Source organism: Rutidosis leptorrhynchoides, chromosome 1, assembly GCF_046630445.1.
Source record: "Rutidosis leptorrhynchoides isolate AG116_Rl617_1_P2 chromosome 1, CSIRO_AGI_Rlap_v1, whole genome shotgun sequence".
NCBI classification, from domain to species: Eukaryota; Viridiplantae; Streptophyta; class Magnoliopsida; order Asterales; family Asteraceae; genus Rutidosis; species Rutidosis leptorrhynchoides.
In genome coordinates, this window is record NC_092333.1 from 715,343,163 (window position 1) to 715,365,444 (window position 22,282).

Here is a 22,282-nt window from a genome sequence, read left to right on the forward strand (position 1 = left end):
CATTGTTGATTTCCTATTCTGTTGTATCGAATTTATCAGGTGGAAACAAAGCTAAAGATTGAGCCCAAAGCCGACCCGATCCTAAAGAACAAATCCATCAACACTAAAGGTTAGTATCTCCACAAGCATTGAGCCGTTTCTGTCTCTCAATGTTGTATTGAATAAAGATTCTTATACGGTGAGTTTATTTAAAAGGGTATTATGCCCTGCTTCTCTTGAAAATGTCAGTGATCCCAAAATTAAAGAGTTCATAGAGAACTGTATGCTAGAGAGCTTTTAGAACACGCATTTGTCGAGCCCAAGAATCTTAAACAACCAGCCAAATATCCATTAGCAGCAATCTAATTCTCACGTTATTGAACTTTGTAGGATGCATCAAGAAAACGAGTTTAGACTGAGTGGCACCAAATCATTTTATACATGAAGTCATTCATTAGTCATCCCGGTTTTTATTATTATTGAATCAGTGGTGATAATGAAGGTGTAGTTGCTGCACTATGTATGGATGATCTCTATAATTCATTTAAGTAAAACTTTGTACTATGAAGAGGAAATCTTTATTTACAACTTGTTTCCCAATAGAACAAGATGGCACCATCATGCATATCGCATCTTCAAGCGTACGAAATATTTGGGATGACATATGTGCGTCCTGTTGCAAATTAAAATATATGGCTCACCTTAACAGATGATATATCTCCACATAATCAACATTAAACAGTATTTTATGAGTATGTAATATCAAAATATCTCAATTCATTATGCCAATCTTAGGTAAAGCAAAATAACTAGTAAAGATTATATCATTAGTATTATCTGTAACATATATATCTCCCTTGGTACCATATTCCTCTAGACTAGATAATGAAATGGAAAAGACTATTCTTTATTCACCGGATACTTTCACTGACACTTCTGGCGCTTCATGTACTGAAGGATCGGATCCTTAACATATAAATAAATAAAAATATTATTTCTTTAAAAAAGGCAATATCTGAACTAATGAATAGCTTTCTTGTTATTAATGGAATGAATTATGTACCGTGCTTGCTTTGCGGGAACGTTTGCCTTGGCTGGACCTGCCACTACAAAGTTATACATGAAGTCATATTAGTCATCCCGGTTTTACTTACATGAAGGCTATGATGTCATGGTGAGATGCATGACAGCCGTAATCTCTCACTGATGTGGCCTAGCTAGAGTATGCAACCATGGCAGTTTAATCATCAATGTTTCTTTTGATGAAATTCATTTTTTGACTAGGAGTTTATTCCTGGCCTCTGAAGACATGTATCCTGAGTTAGTAAAATCTTATACTCTGGCACCTTTTAGTTTGGACTTGTTTGTTTGTAATTTTGATGTTGGATTCCCAAAATTTGAAACGAATTGATGGTTACCGATATACGGGATTATTATACCTTGGACCGTAAAAGAACGTCCCTTGTGGGTTTAAAACTTTCGATGAGTCGTCTTCTGAAAAGTGTTAGATGATAGGTTAATGGCCCAACCCAATTGTGGGCTTGTGTCCATTAAGGTTTGAATAGTTATTAGGGTTTATGTGTCCTTTATAAATACCGCTTGAATAATGTATAATAAGGTAGGGGTTTATATTCTCAACATGGTATCAGAAGTATTCGATCCTGGTTGAATCATCTCCACCAAATTCCATCCTTGATGTCCCTCGATTGTGATATGATGGGATAATCAACTTCTTTCATTTTTTTCCCTAAGAATATTGGTTTAAAATTGCACTTCATTATCGTTTACCGATGTTTTTTTTTCTTCCCTCATCTCAAAAAAACCCCCCACCGAAATACCTAATAAAGGCCGCCGATTTCTTTCACCTCACCATCTCTTTTTATCCTTAATAAAACATCATGCGGCACACTTATAATGGTTGCCTGATACGTGTAAGCCATTTGTCCTAGTTTCTACTTACTTGCCACCATTCAATTCAACATATACCATCACCAAAAAAAAAAAAAAAAAAAAAGTTCTACAACCGCCTTGTAATGTTTTCGTTAACATCGTCTAGTTCTTGTTTTTTATTTTAAATTTTCAATAATCGGCGTGGGGCTGAGCCGCCTAGCATGACTAGGTTCCAAACCCCGAAAAAAAAGAGGAATATATTAAAAAAAAAGTTTATTTGCAGCGTTGATGAAGATCGTTATCATTGACAAAAGTAGCATATCAAATCGGTACTTGATCCTTAGGCACAGCAAGCCACGGCGTAAAAAGAAAAAAAAAAACGCTACGGAAAAGGAGAAGTCGTCAAGAAATCTGCAACTCTATCAACGAAGATCGGTCTATTCGATGCAAGACAAATGAAAAAATAGAGTTTATTTTATTTCCTTTATTTAATATTTATTGTTTTCTTCCAGTCCGAGCTTTCGCGATTTCGCCACTCGGACTGCCGGGGAGTGTTAGAAGATAGGTTAATGGCCCAACCCAATTGTGGGCTTGGGTCCATTAGGGTTTGAATAGTTATTAGGGTTTATGTGTCCTTTATAAATACCGCTTGAATAATGTATAATATGGTACGGGTTTATATTCTCAACAAAAAGTCCCTTGTGGGTTTCGATGTTAGTTTGCCAGAATTTATTTTAAATTGACAGTTTCATTATGGATTTATGTCATGGCTTGTACGAGTCCTCTTCTGTGGGCTTCGATGTTGGTTTTCCCAAAATATGTTTACAGGACCGGTTTTGCTATGTGTTCCAGGTTTGTTGCTTTATGGTTTTGATGTTGGTTTTCCTAAGTCAGTATACAATTGACGGTTTCAAGGTGTCAATATATGTCGTGGCTTGTGAAAAATGCCCGTTGCTGGTTTCCAGCTTTCGACCAGGGTTAATATTGTGGCTTGTCAAACAAGTCCCATGTTGGTTTCGATGTTTATTTGCCAAAATCTGTTTAGAATTGGCGATTTTGATATGGATTGCGCCATGACTTGTTAAAAAGCGTATGTCTGTGAGTTTCAAGTTTTTGATGGTGATTTAGTTGTAAATGTTGGGTTATATATTTAGTAAAAGGTGTATACACATGAATCGTGTGTACTTTTAAAATTTAGAAACGCAGCGGAACATGAAAATAAACATTTTTTATTAATCATTAAAATAAACATCATTTATTTTATTATAAACTTTCAAGTAAAACATTCACACGATTAACGATCCCAACAAGATCCAATTATACAACTAATAATTGTCAAGTAATAAATTCACAAAGAGGAGTTTAGATATACCTTTAGCGAGCGATGCAAGAACGGTAGAAAGAATTGTTCACGGCTAAGTTGAAACATATAGAGAAAATTGCGCGGTTGGTCCTTGTGGTTTACATGAAATGGGGTGTTTGGTCCCTGAACTTCACTTTCGGGGTTGTTGGTCCCTGTGATTTTCAAAACACGCGTGGTTGGTCCCTAACAGGGACCAACTACACCTGTTTTGAACTTTCATTTTCGGGGTAGTTGGTCCCTGACAGGGACCACCCACGCGTGTTTTGAAAATCACAGGGACCAGCAACCCCGAAAATGAAGTTCAGGGACCAAACACCCCATTTCATGTAAACCACAGGGACCAACCGCGCAATTTTTTCAAACATATATTCAAAGTGTATGAATATCTCTATGGTTGATCCACACAACACGTCAAGCAACACCAATCGGATGCTAGTTCGTATAACCCAAAAGTAATATATAATACTACCTTTAATCAAACGATCAAAATCAACTTGTTTGATCTAGTCTTACAAAAGCCAACAACTTTTGTTTCTCATCTTCTTTCTTAGGATGAACTACAAAAATGAAATCAAGAAAATAAAACCACTTGACTCTTTTATTTCTTTGGTGCAGTAATAGAACACATATGAGATAATATGTGTGTTATTTTATTTGTTCACAAAACAAGAGTAAATATTGAAAAGGATGACAGCAAACTTTTGTTATCATATTTAAGTGTGAATTGTAATGATCACTTTTTTTTTATACGGCTAAACTGAATATATATATATATATATATATATATATATATATATATATATATATATATATATATATATATATATATATATATATATATGAATTCATGTACGGAGTATAATATTTTATTTATTTCCTTTTCAACAAAAACAAAAACATGTGAACCCACTTGTGCATTATTGTACATGATTATGATTACTGACTGTCGAAGTGGGTGAGATGGTTTCAACATGTCAGATTTGCAAATTGAAAAAGTTATCCAATTTTTTACTTTGTTACAAGAAACAAGATACTAGTTAGACAAAATATTAATTAGATACAATATCTAATTAATAAATTTAAGACTTTAAAATAATTTAATTAAATCATATTTAATTAAATTATACTTCCACAAATTATGTGTTACAATTATATAACAGCATTATATATTAATTAGTGTCTAAATTCTTAATGTGTGTGACCCCATAGTCCTGTACATAAGCGGTAGTATAGATTTGTGTTATGACGTGCACACTAAACCAACAAACTCCTACTTGTGCAGGACATAACATCTAGAAAAATATACCGACATATATTGGCGTCTAGCAACACGTTAATGCCCCAGAAAATATACAAGTGTTTGTTTCAGCTAAACGAACTATCATTATTATTATTAAAAATGATGTAATGATTGAGTGTCTATTGTCCCTTTATTACCAATACCGAGTTGACATGAGACATGGATCTAGTCATTCTCATTTGTCAATTAATTCTGTTTCTCGATCTAGAAAATTTTGAATGCGATCACCAAGTTAAAATTGATCTACATTCAATATAGCTTGGACACGGCCGTGTAAATATCCATTCACTTTCATCGAGAGGCCCAGTGGTATCATACTCTCACATAGAGGAATAAATCCCATTTTGATTATATGCGTTCGTCATGTACTTCACATCATACCCAATGATGACCTTTATAACTACCTTGTTCAGGATAGCGTTTAACCATATCAAAGTATAATATGTCATACAATTAAAAACCAGCATATACATCTCAGGTCTAAGGACACAAAAACATAAGCATTATGAGATTCACTATTGACGACGATCCATGTAATGACATCTCATGATTGGGTCATTACAATATTCATCATCAATGAATACATATGAATTTTGGCCTCGACTAGTTAACTATTCACCATCAGTGAATAAAACCAAATTTCATAATAATCTTAATTCATGTTACTCCCATAACATGACCGATTATGGAAATTTAGAATAATCAACAATTATTCATGAATTAAACATGCTAATATAGAACATAGTGATATAAATGAAAACGACCATACCAAGTATCTCAATTCATTAAGATAAAACTGCTTAATGTTCTAGAAATATCCAAATACTAAATTACAAATGAAAAAGATTAGTAGCTTAACGAAGTCCAATATTACAAGCATGATCATCATGCTGGTTGTGCATCAAGGGCTTCGTGAACGGGTCAGCCACGATATCATCTGTATGAACCTTAAGAATACTAATTTCATTCCCCACAATGACTTTACGAATGTAGTCAAACTTTCGAAGAATGTGTCGGATACTTTTATGTACATGTGATTCTTTCGGAAGTGTTATAATAATCAAACTATGACAATACATCTTTATAGAAAATTTATTGTTGTGTACTACTCTGAGTTCAACAACAAACTTCCTTATCCAGACAACTTTCTGAGCAGCATCTCAGGTAACAATGTATTCTGCTTTTGTTGTAGAATGTGCAATAAAGCTCTACTTTGAGCTCTTTCAATTAACTGTCTAGTCCTATCATGACAAAGACACAACCTGAATGGGATCAAGAATCATCTCAATCAGTTTGGAAACTAGCATATGTATTATGGTTAATACTTAACTCCTTTTCCAAACCATCATAAACCAAGAGCATATCTTTAGTACTCTACAAATACTTAAGAATATTCTTAACAACAATCAAATGTTCTTAACCTAGATTTTGTTCATAACGACTCGTCAAACTCAAAAATAACGAGACATCACTTTAGTACATAAAATGGCATACATAATGGATCCTATAGCCGAAGCATATGGGATACATTTCATTCGTCTTATCTCATCATGTGTGATAAGACTTTGAGACTTGCTCAAGATTATGCCCTTTTGCATTGGCAATGCTTCAAGGTTGGAGTAATGCATGCTGAATCTCTGCAAGAGAAGATATGTACATTAATTCAAACCAATAAGCCATTTGAATTTATTTCTATAGATCATGATTCCAAGTATATAAGTAGCTTCGCCAAGATCCTTTATGGAAAAACATTTTTCAAGCCAAGACTTGACATCTTGCAAGTTGAAATGTTATTTCCAATAAACATTATGTCATACACATACAAGATCAAGAAGACAAATTGTGATGACCCTGAAATTTCTGATCAAATTTAAACTTAATCTTTGTATGATTAATATTTCTGACACGATAAGTAAAGTCTATGAAGTTGAATCTCAAAATTTTGAACTATTCAATTACCATTCGATTGTTCTCAACGATTCGCGAACAATTATATGTAAATAGATACATATGCTAGAACTTGAAAACGTAACAAAGTGTTGTGAAAATGATACTGTGCATTAACCTTATTGGTTTGATTATCTGTTTGATATTTAGATAAATTAACTAAAACATTTAAGATGAACCAGTAAAACACTAATTTGCTACAGTATTTTCAAATTGCTACAGTACCCGAAAAGCTACAGTGTTTTCAAAAAACACTATTTACTACAGTAAAAAAAACTTTGCTACAGTAACTTTGCTACAGTAAAACACTATTTTAAAATGTATTTTAACAAATAGCGAGACGTTGATTTATAGAAGTAAATGACCAAAACACTCAAATGTATAAATTATATTTCGAGTGATATAGTTTAGGGATAATTTAAGGCTATATTTTGACAAAGGTACGTATCCTAAAATGTAAAATGCAAATTTTCTCAGTATACGAAAGGACGTTCGAAAAACCAGAACCGGGACAGAAGTCGAGTGACAACGTATGACTTATCGGGACGAAAATTACAAGTCAACTATGCACATGAATTTAATATAATATATAATTAATTATATAAATTATTTATTATATTTATATTATAATATTATGTCGACGAGGAAGAAATCAAAACAATGTGAGCTGGAAAAGGGATCCATGCGATCGCATGGAATTCCCTCACATTCCCCATGCGATCGCATGGGGTCTGATATCAGGCCACATTATAAAGCTCGATCGTTTCTGCCATTTTTTTTACTCAATCTATCTCCCGACCTCTTCTCTCATATATATATATATATATATATATATATATATATATATATATATATATATATATATATATATATATATATATATATATATATATATATATATATTATTATTATTATTATTATTATTATTATTATTATTATTATTATTATTATTATTATTAAGATTAATATTATTATTACTCTTATTATTATTAATATTATTAATTAGTATTATACATAAAAATACTACAACGAGGTTATGAGCGTGTCACTTTCAAAATGGTTTTCGAGCGGGATAGAGCTAAGGAAATTATGGGTTATTGCCAAGGAGGTTATGGGTAATGTTCGGGGGTATATTTATGAATCAAACCTAGTGTTTATCATCTCCGTTACGTCTACGTACTTTCCTACAATATTTAATCTCAATATTGATACGTAAGCACTCATATTTTATCTTTTATATATTAATTGTGTATCCATGTCTAGTGCTCGAGTATATATATTTATACATGCTTGTATGCTAAATTTCGTCGTTAAACAGTTTATGATGAATCACGAATTAAATACATATGTTACTGGTAAAAGGTATATGATATGCATGTTTTTGGAAAGCTGGTGAAAAATCAATGACTTTTCATTTAGATATCGAAGAGTTTCGATGAATGGATTAAGAGATATGATCAACTGAATTATGATTGACGTTAATTGAAATTGCTTTTGAATCTGCAATTAAGATTTAAACAACTTGTTTACGAGATTGATAAAATGGATTTTTGAATATTACCAACCGAGTAAATGACTCCTTATATAAGGTATGTCTCGTTTTGTTGAACTATTGTCAAAATTGACTTTTTGAAATGACTTTGGATAACTTTTGTATGTCGATCTCGAGCATTAGGATTGTGATACACTATGACCAGACTTAGTTTGATAGACATTTATTGACCAACATATGTTCTCTAGGTTGAGATCTACGGTTATTTGGTAATCCGAGTTTCGGTCACATTTTGGTGAACTACTTTATATGCTGCTAAGGTGAGTTTCATTTGCTCCCTTTTTAAATGATTTTGCAATATATATTTTTGGGCTGAGAATACATGCACTTTATTTTAAAAACAATGGACACAAGTACATACTAAATTCTATACTGAGTTTGAACCGAAAATCCCTTAGCTTTGGTAACTAGTAACTGCCGGTTATAAGAACTGGTGGACGCGAGTAGTAGTATATGGATCCATAGGGCTTGATATCCCCGTCTGTTCCATGTTTAGAAACCCTAGCCTGAACTATAAAACAGACGTATGCTATTTGAGTTTAGTACACGTTGGATTGCGTGTATTGTACATGTTGGTTGCATGTATGTTAAAACAGGGGTACTTATTATAACGTTAAAGTTTAGTTACCAGGGTGCTCAATTTCGTAGAATCTTTTGATAAACATTTCGGATGAAACAACTGAAATCTTGTGATCTACCTTTATATACAGATTATATGAAACTATAAAACTATGAACTCACCAACCTTTGTGTTGACACTTGTTAGCATGTTTATTCTCAGGTTTCCTAGAAGTCTTCCGCTATTTGCTTATGTGTTAGACAAGCTATGTGCATGGAGTCTTACATGATATATTTTTCAAGGAAACGTTGCATTCACCAAATCATCACCATGTATCTTATTTTGACTGCATTGTCAACGAAAGTATTATTGTAAACTGTTATTTACGGTGATTGTCTATATGTAGAAATCATCAGATGTCGAAAATCTTTGATTTAATATTCATTTATGGTGTGCCTTTTTAAAAGAATGCAATGTTTACAAAACGTATCATATAGAGGTCAAATACCTCGCAATGAAATCAATGAATGACATGTTCGTCCATATGGATTTGGAGCGATCGTCACAGTTGGTATTAGAGCGTTGGTCTTAGTGAACCAGGTCTTGCATTAGTGTGTCTAACTGATAGTTGTTAGGATACATTCGTAAGTCTGGACTTCGACTGTGTCTGCTTGTCAAAATTTTTGCTTATCATTTCTTGTCGAAAATTACATGCTTATCATTCTTAAGTCTAGACACGTTTTCTTGCATATAAATAGTGTATAGATAAAAATTCATATCTTAGCGTATCTGTTACTGTAAACTTTTCCTGACATCTTCCGAAAATTTCTCCGTAATTTACGGGATTTTGGTATTATATATACATATGTAAATTATGTGTTGAAGAGTTCCAATCTAAATTCTATAATCTATTTCATATCAAGAATCATCCCTCTAATTATACAAGATGGATCACGTATCTAGTTCAAATTCCTTAAACTCCGACAGCTATTCCGATATGGATATTCACCTGAACTCTGAAGACAGTGTAACCGGAATGGATCAACCAATTAGCCATCACCTATTCTGGATGAATTGGGGATGGGTTCGTAGCCTGCTTAGTCATTGGAGACAAAAAGAAGGTGATCCCTTCCATCCACCACATTGCCCTCTTGGCGAAGAACCTGAAGCACTTACCGGCGAACCTATTCGAGACTTCATTTTCTCTCTCATTTCAAGAGTGTGTCGTCACGATTATATATTATCTCAAATTCTAGATCTTATTCGTCCACTCGTCCGAACCGACAATCACCCCGGTGTAATAGAAGAAGTCAACGAGCTTCGCGCTCGGGTAGTGGCTTTGGAGAATGTGGTGGAAAGGTTACAAGCACCAGCAGCAGCACCGGCAGCAACAGTACCACCATCAGCAACACCAACAGTATCATCACCACCACCAACAACGACATCCGCATCCCACACCTCAACATCACAATCTGTACCTCGAACATCAACGTCATACGCACCATAGATACCAAGGAGTACCAACAACAATAACCGATAAAGTATTGATTCATAATTTCATTGGAGAAATATTCTGCGGTGATTATGTAATCTCCAAAGTCTTAGAGATAATCTATTCCAGCCGTAACCGTAAATCAGATGAGTGGACCGAAATGATAGAAGGAAGAGTAGAAACCCTGACCGGAATGGTGCACGATTTACAAGCTAGACTTGCTTGACCAGCAGCATCAACGGTATCGTCAGTATCACCAACACCGGCAAAACCTGTAGCACTATAAGTTTCGCCAATTTCATAATCACCAACATCATCACAAATCAACAACGCGTATATTGTATCAACGAGTTATGAAGTATTAACTCATTTTCCCTGAAGAAATTATATGTATATTATATATATATATATATATATATATATATATATATATATATATATATATATATATATATATATATATATATATATATATGTGAAATTTGAAAACAAAATAAATCTTTTCATACTAAGCTATTACATGTGAATCATAACTGGTAGGTACTACTCGGTTAGTTCATGTTACTAATATGCTATACATCCTTCGTTAATAACTTAACAATCGTTAACTACAATCTCTGTTTCAACTCAATGAATTTCATTTCCTAATAAACAAAGTGTATTATTCAATTACATAATTGATTTTACATTTTCATTTTCGATGTACTCGAAACTTTCCAGAAAACATCATCTGTGCCTTGTAAGGTTTACAAAAATTCCACGAGCATCAATATCCTTCACCGAGGAATAAGAATAAATAATGAAGTATTGATTTCATTAGTGAAATACTCAGCGAAGATTATGTAATCCTTAATGTTTTAGAGATTATTCATTCAAGTCAAAAATCAAATGAGCTTAATATGATATTGACTCATCAAATCTGTATTACATCTAAAGAAAATATACATACATATATTTTCATAAAGACGGTAATAAAAATTCTTTTGTACAAAGTATTAATTGTGAAATCTTTAACGGGTAGGTAATTCCCGGGAAATATATAAGTTCACAATTAATATGTTATAATGTACATTTTTCAACTTTGATTCAAAAATTATTAACTATGCTCACAGCGATATACAATCGTTTCCATACAAATTCAATTACATATTCTGATTTTGAAAAATCAGAATCCAAGCCAAGATTTAACAGAAAACATCACTCTTAGATCTCTACATCTTTCAAAGCTATACTTTGACTTAAAAATGTGAAAGATCCTTTAGCATTGTTATTACCGAAAATAATCTTGCAATCCCTTTTCAAAGTATCCAGTTTTACCACACTTTCAACCAGTCAACTTCGACTTTTCAGATTAACCTTATTATAACCTTGATATATACGTTCTTGTTACTGGGGAACCTTTCATGTTCCACCACATTAGCAGTAAATTTACCAACAACTTCATTGATCTGTGACCTTCCGAAAAATCATTATACTCATTGAAACACCATCATTTACTCACCTACATCTTGTCATACCAACTACCGGGAATTAGCAATCAGTATTTTGAATCTCGCAGCATTTTCTACGACAACAGTTATATATAGATAACATCTATCTTCTAGACTTACAGATTTCGAATGTGAAGTTTCTGAAAAACACCTTAAACTACGAACTAGTTCTCGAAATCTTGAAAAATGATGATGAAGCAGCAAAAAACTGTAAACAACCTTAACAGTAAAAAGTTTGATGATAAAGGATAGTGTGCTGGCAAAGCTCAGAAAAAGAGAAAGTTTGGAACTGGAAAACGGATTGAGCAAAGTATGAAAGAGGCTGTGGATAAATCACAAGGACGAAACCTGTCTTCAAAGAATCCAAATGATTCAGTATCTGCTGAAGCCATTAACGAATACCTTGCTTCCGAATCTAAACCCTTGCGGACAATATTCTTCATCATCCTCTGATATTAGAAATTCTAAGATATCATCGTATCTTTCATTGTAAATATCCTCCATATTTCTGGAGATAATTCCATAATCATTCTTATCGAAAATCAATTTTCTCCTTAGGATATCTGTGTTACACCATAAAAGAAACTATTTTAGTTTCTAAATTCTGAAACTTTCAAGTTTAAAATATAAATATTTTAAAGTAATGTTGGGAATTGAAGCATGAGTTAGTATAATATAATGACATTTGATCAACGTGATTATATTACAGTAAGTCATGCTGAGTTTCTAATGGAACGTGATAAAGGTTCACAGATCACACCCTCATCATGAACCATGTTACATAACTCTTTCATTCTATATAATCTCTAAATATATCAAGAAAATATATTTCTTGATGATTCGGTCTTTTCCAGATATTCTGGTAATTTGACAAATCAAGATCGTGCCATTACAATTTCTTTCTTAGAACATTAATTATGTTCATCTGAAATTCATACCTACAAATTCTGGACCATTATTCGCTTGACTTAAGGTCGGGAAGAGAAATCGAAAGCATAGAGTTCTGAAATATAAAGGAGAATAAAAGCCCGATAACAACCCCAAAAATTTACAAACCGTGTATATCAATACGTATTGCAACGTAAAGACACGGGAAAATTAATAACACTATAACCCCAAGATAAAAGTAAAAGTAAATAAAATCCTCCGGTGGTAAATGAAAGAGAAGAATAACAGATATGAAGGTTAGGAGTATATCAAGAATCAGAACTGGATGAAGCATTTCACAATCTTTTGAAGGTATGAAATGAGGAAGAAGATGTAGAAATGGTGAGAATAAATGAAACGGAAGTGGTCAATTTATAGCGAAATATTGGACACAGCAATCGAGGCAGATTACGCATTTAATCAAAGAAAATCCTAATTTCCGCAATTTCCAAAGAATCAAATCTTATTTAGATTATGAAGATTTTCTATTCCTTAAAATCCGGAAATAAATCGTTACTACATTAATAAATAAGACGAATCTCTATAACTTCTCTCATACGCTTCGAGTAATTAGATTGTTTTATCCATAATTATTCAACGATGATAAAATTCTATTAATCAACTCATATTCATCATAAAAACATTTTATTGTTAGTCATGACGACCTCACTCAAATTTCGGGACGAAATTTCTTTAACGGGTAGGTACTGTGATGACCCGGAAATTTCTGATCAAATTTAAACTTAATCTTTGTATGATTAACATTTCTGACACGATAAGCAAAGTCTATGAAGTTGAATCTCAAAATTTTGAACTATTCAATTACCCTTCGATTGTTCTTAACGATTCGCGAACAATTATATGTAAATAGATACATATGCTATAACTTGAAAACGTAACAAAGTGTTGTGAAAATGATACTGTGCATTAACCTTATTGGTTTGATTATCTGTTTGATATTTAGATAAGTTAACTAAAACGTTTAAGATGAAGCAGTAAAACACTAATTTGCTACAGTATTTTCAAATTGCTACAGTACCCGAAAAGCTACAGTGTTTTCAAAAATCACTATTTGCTACAATTAAAAAAACTATGCTACAGTAACTTTGCTACAGTAAAATGCTATTTTAAAATGTATTTTAACAAATAGCGAGACGTTGATTTATAGAAGTAAATGACCAAAACACTCAAATGTATAAATTATATTTCGAGTGATATAGTTTAGGGATAATTTAAGGCTATATTTTGACAAAGGTACGTATCCTAAAATGTAAAATGCAAATTTTCTCAGTATACGAAAGGACGTTCGAAAAACCAGAACCGGGACAGAAGTCGAGTGACAACGTATGACTTATCGGGACGAAAATTACAAGTCAACTATGCACATGAATTTAATATAATATATAATTAATTATATAAATTATTTATTATATTTATATTATAATATTATGTCGACGAGGAAGAAATCAAAACAATGTGAGCTGGAAAAGGGATCCATGCGATCGCATGGAATTCCCTCACATTCCCCATGCGATCGCATGGGGTCTGATATCAGGCCACATTATAAAGCTCGATCGTTTCTGCCAATTTTTTTTACTCAATCTATCTCTCGACCTCTTCTCTCATATATATATATATATATATATATATATATATATATATATATATATATATATATATATATATATATATATATATATTATAAATTATTATTATTATTATTATTATTATTATTATTATTATTAAGATTAATATTATTATTAATCTTATTATTATTAATATTATTAATTAGTATTATACATAAAAATACTACAACGAGGTTATGAGCGTGTCACTTTCAAAATGGTTTTCGAGCGGGATAGAGCTAAGGAAATTATGGGTTATTGCCAAGGAGGTTATGGGTAATGTTCGGGGGTATATTTATGAATCAAACCTAGTGTTTATCATCTCCGTTACGTCTACGTACTTTCCTACAATATTGAATCTCAATATTGATACGTAAGCACTCATATTTTATCTTTTATATATTAATTGTGTATCCATGTCTAGTGCTCGAGTATATATATTTATACATGCTTGTATGCTAAATTTTGTCGTTAAACAGTTTATGATGAATCACAAATTAAATACATATGTTACTGGTAAAAGGTATATGATATGCATGTTTTTGGAAAGCTGGCGAAAAATCAATGACTTTTCATTTAGATATCGAATAGTTTCGATGAATGGATTAAGAGATATGATCAACTGAATTATGATTGACGTTAATTGAAATTGCTTTTGAATCTGCAATTAAGATTTAAACAACTTGTTTACGAGATTGATAAAATGGATTTTTAAATATTACCAACCGAGTAAATGACTCCTTATATAAGGTATGTCTCGTTTTGTTGAACTATTGTCAAAATTGACTTTTTAAAACGACTTTGGATAACTTTTGTATGTCGATCTCGAGCATTAGGATTGTGATACACTATGATCAGACTTAGCTTGATAGACATTTATTGACCAACATATGTTCTCTAGGTTGAGATCTACGGTTATTTGGTAATCCGAGTTTCGGTCACATTTTGGTGAACGACTTTATATGCTGCTAAGGTGAGTTTCATTTGCTCCCTTTTTAAATGATTTTGCAATATATATTTTTAGGCTGAGAATAAATGCACTTTATTTTAAAAACAATGGACACAAGTACATACTAAATTCTATACTGAGTTTGAACCGAAAATCCCTTAGCTTTGGTAACTAGTAACTGCCGGTTATAAGAACTGGTGGGCGCGAGTAGTAGTATATGGATCCATAGGGCTTGACATCCCCGTCTGTTCCAGGTTTAGAAACCCTAGCCTGAACTATAAAACAGACGTATGCTATTTGAGTTTAGTACACGTTGGATTGCGTGTATTGTACATGTTGGTTGCATTTATGTTAAAACAGGGGTACTTATTATAACGTTAAAGTTTAGTTACCAGGGTGCTCAATTTCGTAGAATCTTTTGATAAACATTTCGGATGAAATAACTGAAATCTTGTGATCTACCTTTATATACAGATTATATGAAACTATAAAACTATGAACTCACCAACCTTTGTGTTGACACTTGTTAGCATGTTTATTCTCAAGTTTCCTAGAAGTCTTCCGCTGTTTGCTTATGTGTTAGACAAGCTATGTGCATGGAGTCTTACATGACATATTTTTCAAGGAAACGTTGCATTCACCAAATCATCACCATGTATCTTATTTTGACTGCATTGTCAACGAAAGTATTATTGTAAACTATTATTTACGGTGATTGTCTATATGTAGAAATCATCAGATGTCGAAAACCTTTGATTTAATATTCATTTATGGTGTGCCTTTTTAAAAGAATGCAATGTTTACAAAACATATCATATAGAGGTCAAATACCTCGAATGAAATCGATGAATGACGTGTTCGTCTATATGGATTTGGAGCGATCGTCACACTAATTTGCTCCCACTAGATTTAATGTAAACACATAGCTCATCTTGGTTTTGAGAAAAACAAAACTCTTTGATATTCTCATCAAACTTAAGATTCTAGCTCCTGAATGCTTGCTTTAATCCATAAATGAATTTTAGAAGCTTGCATATTTTAATAGGATGCTTCGGATATATAGATCCTTTTGGCTGAACCATATATACGTCCTCGCTTAGGTCGCCATTTATAAAGCGATTATGATATCCATTTACCATACTTCATAATCATGAAAAGTAGCTATGGCAATAAGTATTCTAATGTATAAAGCTCGCGATCAGTGGAAAAGTTTCATCATAAACTTTTGCTACGAATTGAGCTTTAAAAGTGTTTACATTACCATCCATGCTAGTCTTCTCTTTGAAGACTCATTTTGCACTCCATTGTCTTACAATTGGGTGGAAGATCAATCAAGTCACATACTTGATTATCTTTCATGGACTGCATATTTGCATTCATAGTATCTCGCCATTTTTAGGATTCATGATCTTATATGGCCTCACGGTAGCTAGAGGGTTCATAATCCTCTAGGTGAGGTTCATATGAATTAATTAGATAATCAAACCTCTTATGTCGATGAGGAGTTCTACCAGGCCTATGATGTTCAGATGCAACATGTACTGACTCACCAACAATGTGTTCAGCTTCAACGTGCGGTTGGCTAGTACCGTCAGAAGGTATGTCACTTTGGGATTCTTGAATTTCTTCAAGATCTACTTTACTCCCACTGACTTCTTGTAAGAGAATATCTCTTTCAAAGAATTCAGCAAACCGAGCAGTGAACACTTTGTTTTCAGCTTGGTAGTAAAAGTAGTAACCCATTGTTTCCTTTGGGTATCCCATAAAGTGAAATTTAGTACTTCAGGGTTTTAATTTGTTTGAAGTGTCATGCTTCACATACACTTCACAACCCCATAATTTCAAATAAGACAACTTGGGAATCTTACCATGCCACACTTCATACGGTGTCTTTTCTACCTTCTTGGTTGGAACCATATTGAGTATGCCTGCAGCAGACTCTAATGCATAACCCAAAAAGATGATGGTAGAATAGTCAGACTCATCATAGATCAAATCATATCAAATAAAGTTCGATTCCTCCATTCAGACTCATCATTGAGTAATGGTGTGTGAGGTGGAGTGAATTGTAAGACAATCCCACAATTTTACAGGTGGTCCAAAAACTCTTGACTCATATACTCACTTCATCCATCAGAGTGAAGTGATTTAATGATATTTCCAAGCTGACTCTTTACTTCATTTTGAAAGACTTTTGAACATTTCAAAAACTTCATGATTATGTTTCAGCAATTAAAACAAAACCATATCTACTATAACCATCGGTTATTGTAACGAAGTAAGACTTACCATTTCTAGACATTGTTTTAAAGGGCCACATACATCAATATGTATTAGTCCTAAAAGATATGTAGCTCTTTCACCTAAGTCGGAGAAATGAGCTTTTGTCATCCTTTCACATAAACATTACTCACATACATCAAATGACTCAAAGTCATTTGATTCTAAAAGTCTATAAGAATGGAGTTTTGAAATGCGTTGTTTATATGACCAAGATGACAATGTCATAGATAGGTCTTATTCAACCGTTGCTTGAATTGCTTGGCGGTACATGTATACATAGAATTCTCATTTGAAATCACACCATGCATATCAATTTCAAAAATACCATCACTTGGATAGGCATTAAGATAAAAAATATTATCCTTAGAAATCGAAATATAAAAGTGCGTAAATGCAAGTTCAAAACCAGCATCTTTCAAATCATATTACTCCTAATACTAGGAGCATAATAACATTGTTTCAATAAAACAATAAGACCACTTGGAAGATTAAGCTCATAGTGACCAATGGCTTCAATCGAAGCTTGATTTCCATTGCTCACTCGCAAATCTAGTGTGCCTTTCTTCAGCCTATTACTTCTTCTCATTCCTTTCATATTGTTACAGGTGTGAAGGCCACAACCGGTTAACAAAAATCCAGGAATCACTAGAAAAAGTATATAACTGTATATGAAATATACCTGAGTTTGCTAGTCTTACCAGCATTGCCTTTTCTCAGCTCAGATTGGTAGATAGGACAACTTCCTTCTCCAATTGCCAACCTTTCCACAATGGAAACATTCGGTATCTTTTGTTGGGATTTACTTCTTGGAAGGTGGAATATTTTCCTGGCAAATGATTTACCATATCCCTTCCACAAAGTATTCGACTTATTATTTTTCACCCTTTCATCCTACTTCTCCTACTCATCGAACAACTTACGATAAGCATTTTGCTTAGCAGCAGGAGCTGCGCAAACAGGAGGATCGGATAAGGGTTCTAATTTTGTTCAACTTCCATTCATGCTTGATAACAATTCTCAGGTTGCAGTGCCAATCTAGGAAGTTTGAACATTGAGTTTATCCTTCTCCAACAAAGAAGGAAGTGTGTTTTGGTTTACGTTTTGATTATTTGACATCTACAACAGATATAAGATTCAATTTAGTATTTTCGATATTGAGCTTTAATTAATTAACTACCCAAGTTTTTATAATATTTAAAAAAATAATTAATTTACGAAAGCCTAAGATCCACATAGAGGTTCTATAGCCACATCTGTTGATCAGCTAGCAGTTATGGAGTCTATTGGTAGGTAGCGGGTACCAATTGCTTTACAAGTACAACTCTTAGATCATTATGGGACCTAGAGATATATGCAGTCCAACAAACCACTATTATCTAATGGCATGTTTGTCCCATCCTTGCCTCGAACTCAGGTCTCACCGTGAATACGATTAAGTCGTCCAATTTGGAAACAGTGAAAATTCACGCTAGTCTCACTAGATCGAAACACCCACCTCGTGGCTATAATTCAGCCTAGTCTCACTAGATCAGAAAAATAACGAGGAGTGTTTGCAAGCTCATTGGATGGCATGACTTAAATTTGACGAGTATTTTAGAAAACGTTCGTGTCAACGAATAATGCATGCACACAAGATTCACTACAACTATTAGTTAAAAAAACATTTTAACCAATTATATATATGTCAATCGTGTTTCTGCGTCTAGTTTGTTATTTTATTTTATATATAAAAATAACAAATACACATTGTGTATCGTTTTAAAACAGTTTTAAAAGATGTCGCCCATATATATTATTTGAGTTTCAAAAAATATTTAACTTTAAACTCGTTAGAGTTTAACTTTTTAAAATCATCAATTTTAATCTTGAAACTCGTTACCGGTTTTATTTGATGTTTTCATCAAAAACATTTAGCATATATTATAATCAACAATTAAATATAAATGCATAAAATAAAACTCAACCATGCATCACACACATATAGCCTAGCCCAAAAATCATATGCTTGATCCCATGAGCCGACATGGGATCAAGAGGTCAAACTAAGGGTAATATTGTAGCTCCCACTTGATTCAATAACCAAGTAAAAAACTTGACAAACGTCATCGTTGTTAACTTGACCTGTTCGCTATCTTTTAAGTCAAACTTCATGTTGATCTATATTTTCAATCTTCATCTTATTACATTTATTTAAAATTGAAAAATACAACTAATCTAATACTTTTACAATTTAGAATAAACATAAATAAATACTATGAAATTGAAAAATAAATAAAATACAACTTTGACTTCAAAATGGTCTTTCTAATAAAATAAATAATCAAGATTATATAATATTGTTGTAATCAACAATCACAACAATCACATATAATCAATTTTTAGGATTGGCTGGTTACTACAGAAGATTCATCCAAGATTTTTCCAATAGGTCGGGGCATTACGGGCTATGTATGCAATCCCAATTTTAATAACTACATTATTAAAACCTACATATAGCTTGTCCATGGTTACAATGCATGTGTACAATCATGGAATACAACAATCAACAATTTTAATAAATATTCAAGCCATAATAATTAAATCTACAATTTAAATTAGTGATATTCTTTCAATCATATTTGTGCGTCATTAGGTTAAGTCTAAATCAACCGTGTTGACTTTAAAAACCAAAAAGGTTTTGACTTTCACCAATACACCACAAAGCTAAATCTAAAGAATAGTCACACGACAATTAAAATGGTGTAAAAGCGGCTTGGATACCACTGATGGAAAATCGTGTGTACTTTTAAAATTTAGAAACGCAGCGGAACATGAAAATAAACATCTTTTATTAATCATTAAAATAAACATCATTTATTTTATTATAAACTTTCAAGTAAAACATTCACACGATTAACGATCCCAACAAGATCCAATTACACTACTAATAATTGCCAAGTAATAAATTCACAAAGAGGAGTTTAGATATACCTTTAGCGAGCAATGCAAGAACGGTATAAAGAATTGTTCACGTCTAAGTTGAAACATATATTCAAAGTGTATGAATATCTCTATGGTTGATCCACACAGCACGTCAAGCAACATCAATCGGATGCTAGTCCGTATAACCCAAAAGTAATATATAATACTACCTTTAATCAAACGATCAAAATCAACTTGTTTGATCTAGTCTTACAAAAGCCAACAACTTTTGTTTCTCATCTTCTTTCTTGGGATGAACCACAAAAATGAAATCAAGAAAATAAAACCACTTAGAGTCTTTTATTTCTTTGGTGCAGTAATAGAACAAACACATATGAGATAATATGTGTGTTATTTTATTTGTTCACAAAACAAGAGTAAATATTAAAAAGGATGACAACAAACTTTTGTTATCATATTTAAGTGTGAATTGTGATGATCACTTTTTTTTTATACGGCTAAACTGAAAACACACACACACACACACACACACACACACACACACATATATATATATATATATATATATATATATATATATATATATATATATATATATATATATATATATATATATATCATGTACGGAGTATAATATTTTATTTATTTCCTTTTCAACAAAAACAAAAACATGTGAACACATGTGAACCCACTTGTGCATTATTGTACATGATTATGATTATTGATGGTCGAAGTGGGTGAGATGGTTTCAACATGTCAGATTTGCAAATTGAAAAAGTTATCCAACTTTTGACTTTGTTACAAGAAACAGGATAGTAGTTAGACAAAATATTAATTAGATACAATATCTAATTAATAAATTTAAGACTTTAAAATAATTTAATTAAATCATATTTAACTAAATTATATTTTCACAAATTATGGGTTACAATTATGTAACAACATTATATATTAATTAGTGTCTAAATGCTTAATGTGTGTGACCCCATAGTGTTAAAATCACAGGTTGATTGATCAATCGTTTCCTTGAAAGTCTTTCTTTTTTATTTAATTTATGTTTTGTTTTTTTTTTCAGTTGTTTTTTTGGGACTGCCTCTGCCACCGAATACTTGTTAAGGGGATAAAGGTGTAAGCTGGAAAGATATCTTGGTGGATGTTGCTGTACTCCAGAAAGAATGAGCTGGCTTTCCTATTTTGTCTATTCTAGAAGGGCCTAAGTTGGGTTGGCTCATATTATTTAACCCCCATCGTATTTAGGGTTCTACACAACAAAAAAAGAAGCAAACTGCTCCTATTAGTTCACACCAAAATTCGTGAATTTTCATATTGTTCATATAGTTCTTGTTTCTTCTTCTTAATCGTGTTATTTTGTTCATTGAAGAATCGTTGCAGATTGTGACTTTAAGTCACTACTTCTTTATAAGTTCTTGTAATTCATTGTTTGAAGTTGATTAAGTTTTTGGTTGATTGGATTTAGTGTTTGTGTTCTGGTATTCGTTTAATTTAACATGGTATCAAGAGCTATTGGATACGCTTGTGGTTAATTCGCTCATCTGGCAATCTAGGGTTTCCAATTAATTTGGGAATTCGTTGTCTTTTTGATCCGTGGCTGACCTGTGACTCACACTTGCTTCTCTTAGGTAATACTGAGGTTTATTTTGTCTTCCGCTGCTGTTTTTGTGATCTCTTTGTTCTTGTTCTCATTATCACTGTAAGTCTTTTTTCATTTTCCTCTAATCTGAGTCTGCTCGTGAGTTTTAAGCGAAGCTTGTTATCCTTGATCTACCAACTGAATTGGTGTGAAACCCTGGCTCTAACAGCTTCATAGGCTTGATTCTTGCTGCCATTGGAGTTGTCTAGAAGGGACTCCTTCTAGATTCTATAACACTGTTCTGTATTGTGTCTATCATATTTATTACTTTGTCTGCTTTCTAAATGTTGCAGGTAGCTTGATTGTTTTCTATTACTTTTGATGTACTAGTATTCTTTATTTTCTTAACTGCT

The 22,282-nt window shown here is 32.6% G+C and overlaps 1 long non-coding RNA gene across 2 annotated transcripts; it reads right to left on the bottom strand.

Moving 5' to 3' along the window:
- Positions 1-518: 518 nt before the first annotated feature.
- LOC139886243 (uncharacterized) lies at positions 519-20,603 on the bottom strand. Of its 2 annotated transcripts, none has more exons than XR_011772348.1 (3): positions 20,327-20,603; positions 1,043-1,085; positions 519-945 (listed from the first exon to the last, which is right to left on the bottom strand). It is a non-coding gene; the product is annotated as an uncharacterized lncRNA (long non-coding RNA). The 2 variants fall into 2 exon arrangements; XR_011772349.1 differs by lacking the exon at positions 20,327-20,603 and adding an exon at positions 3,242-3,300.
- Between the last annotated feature and the right edge of the window lie 1,679 nt (positions 20,604-22,282).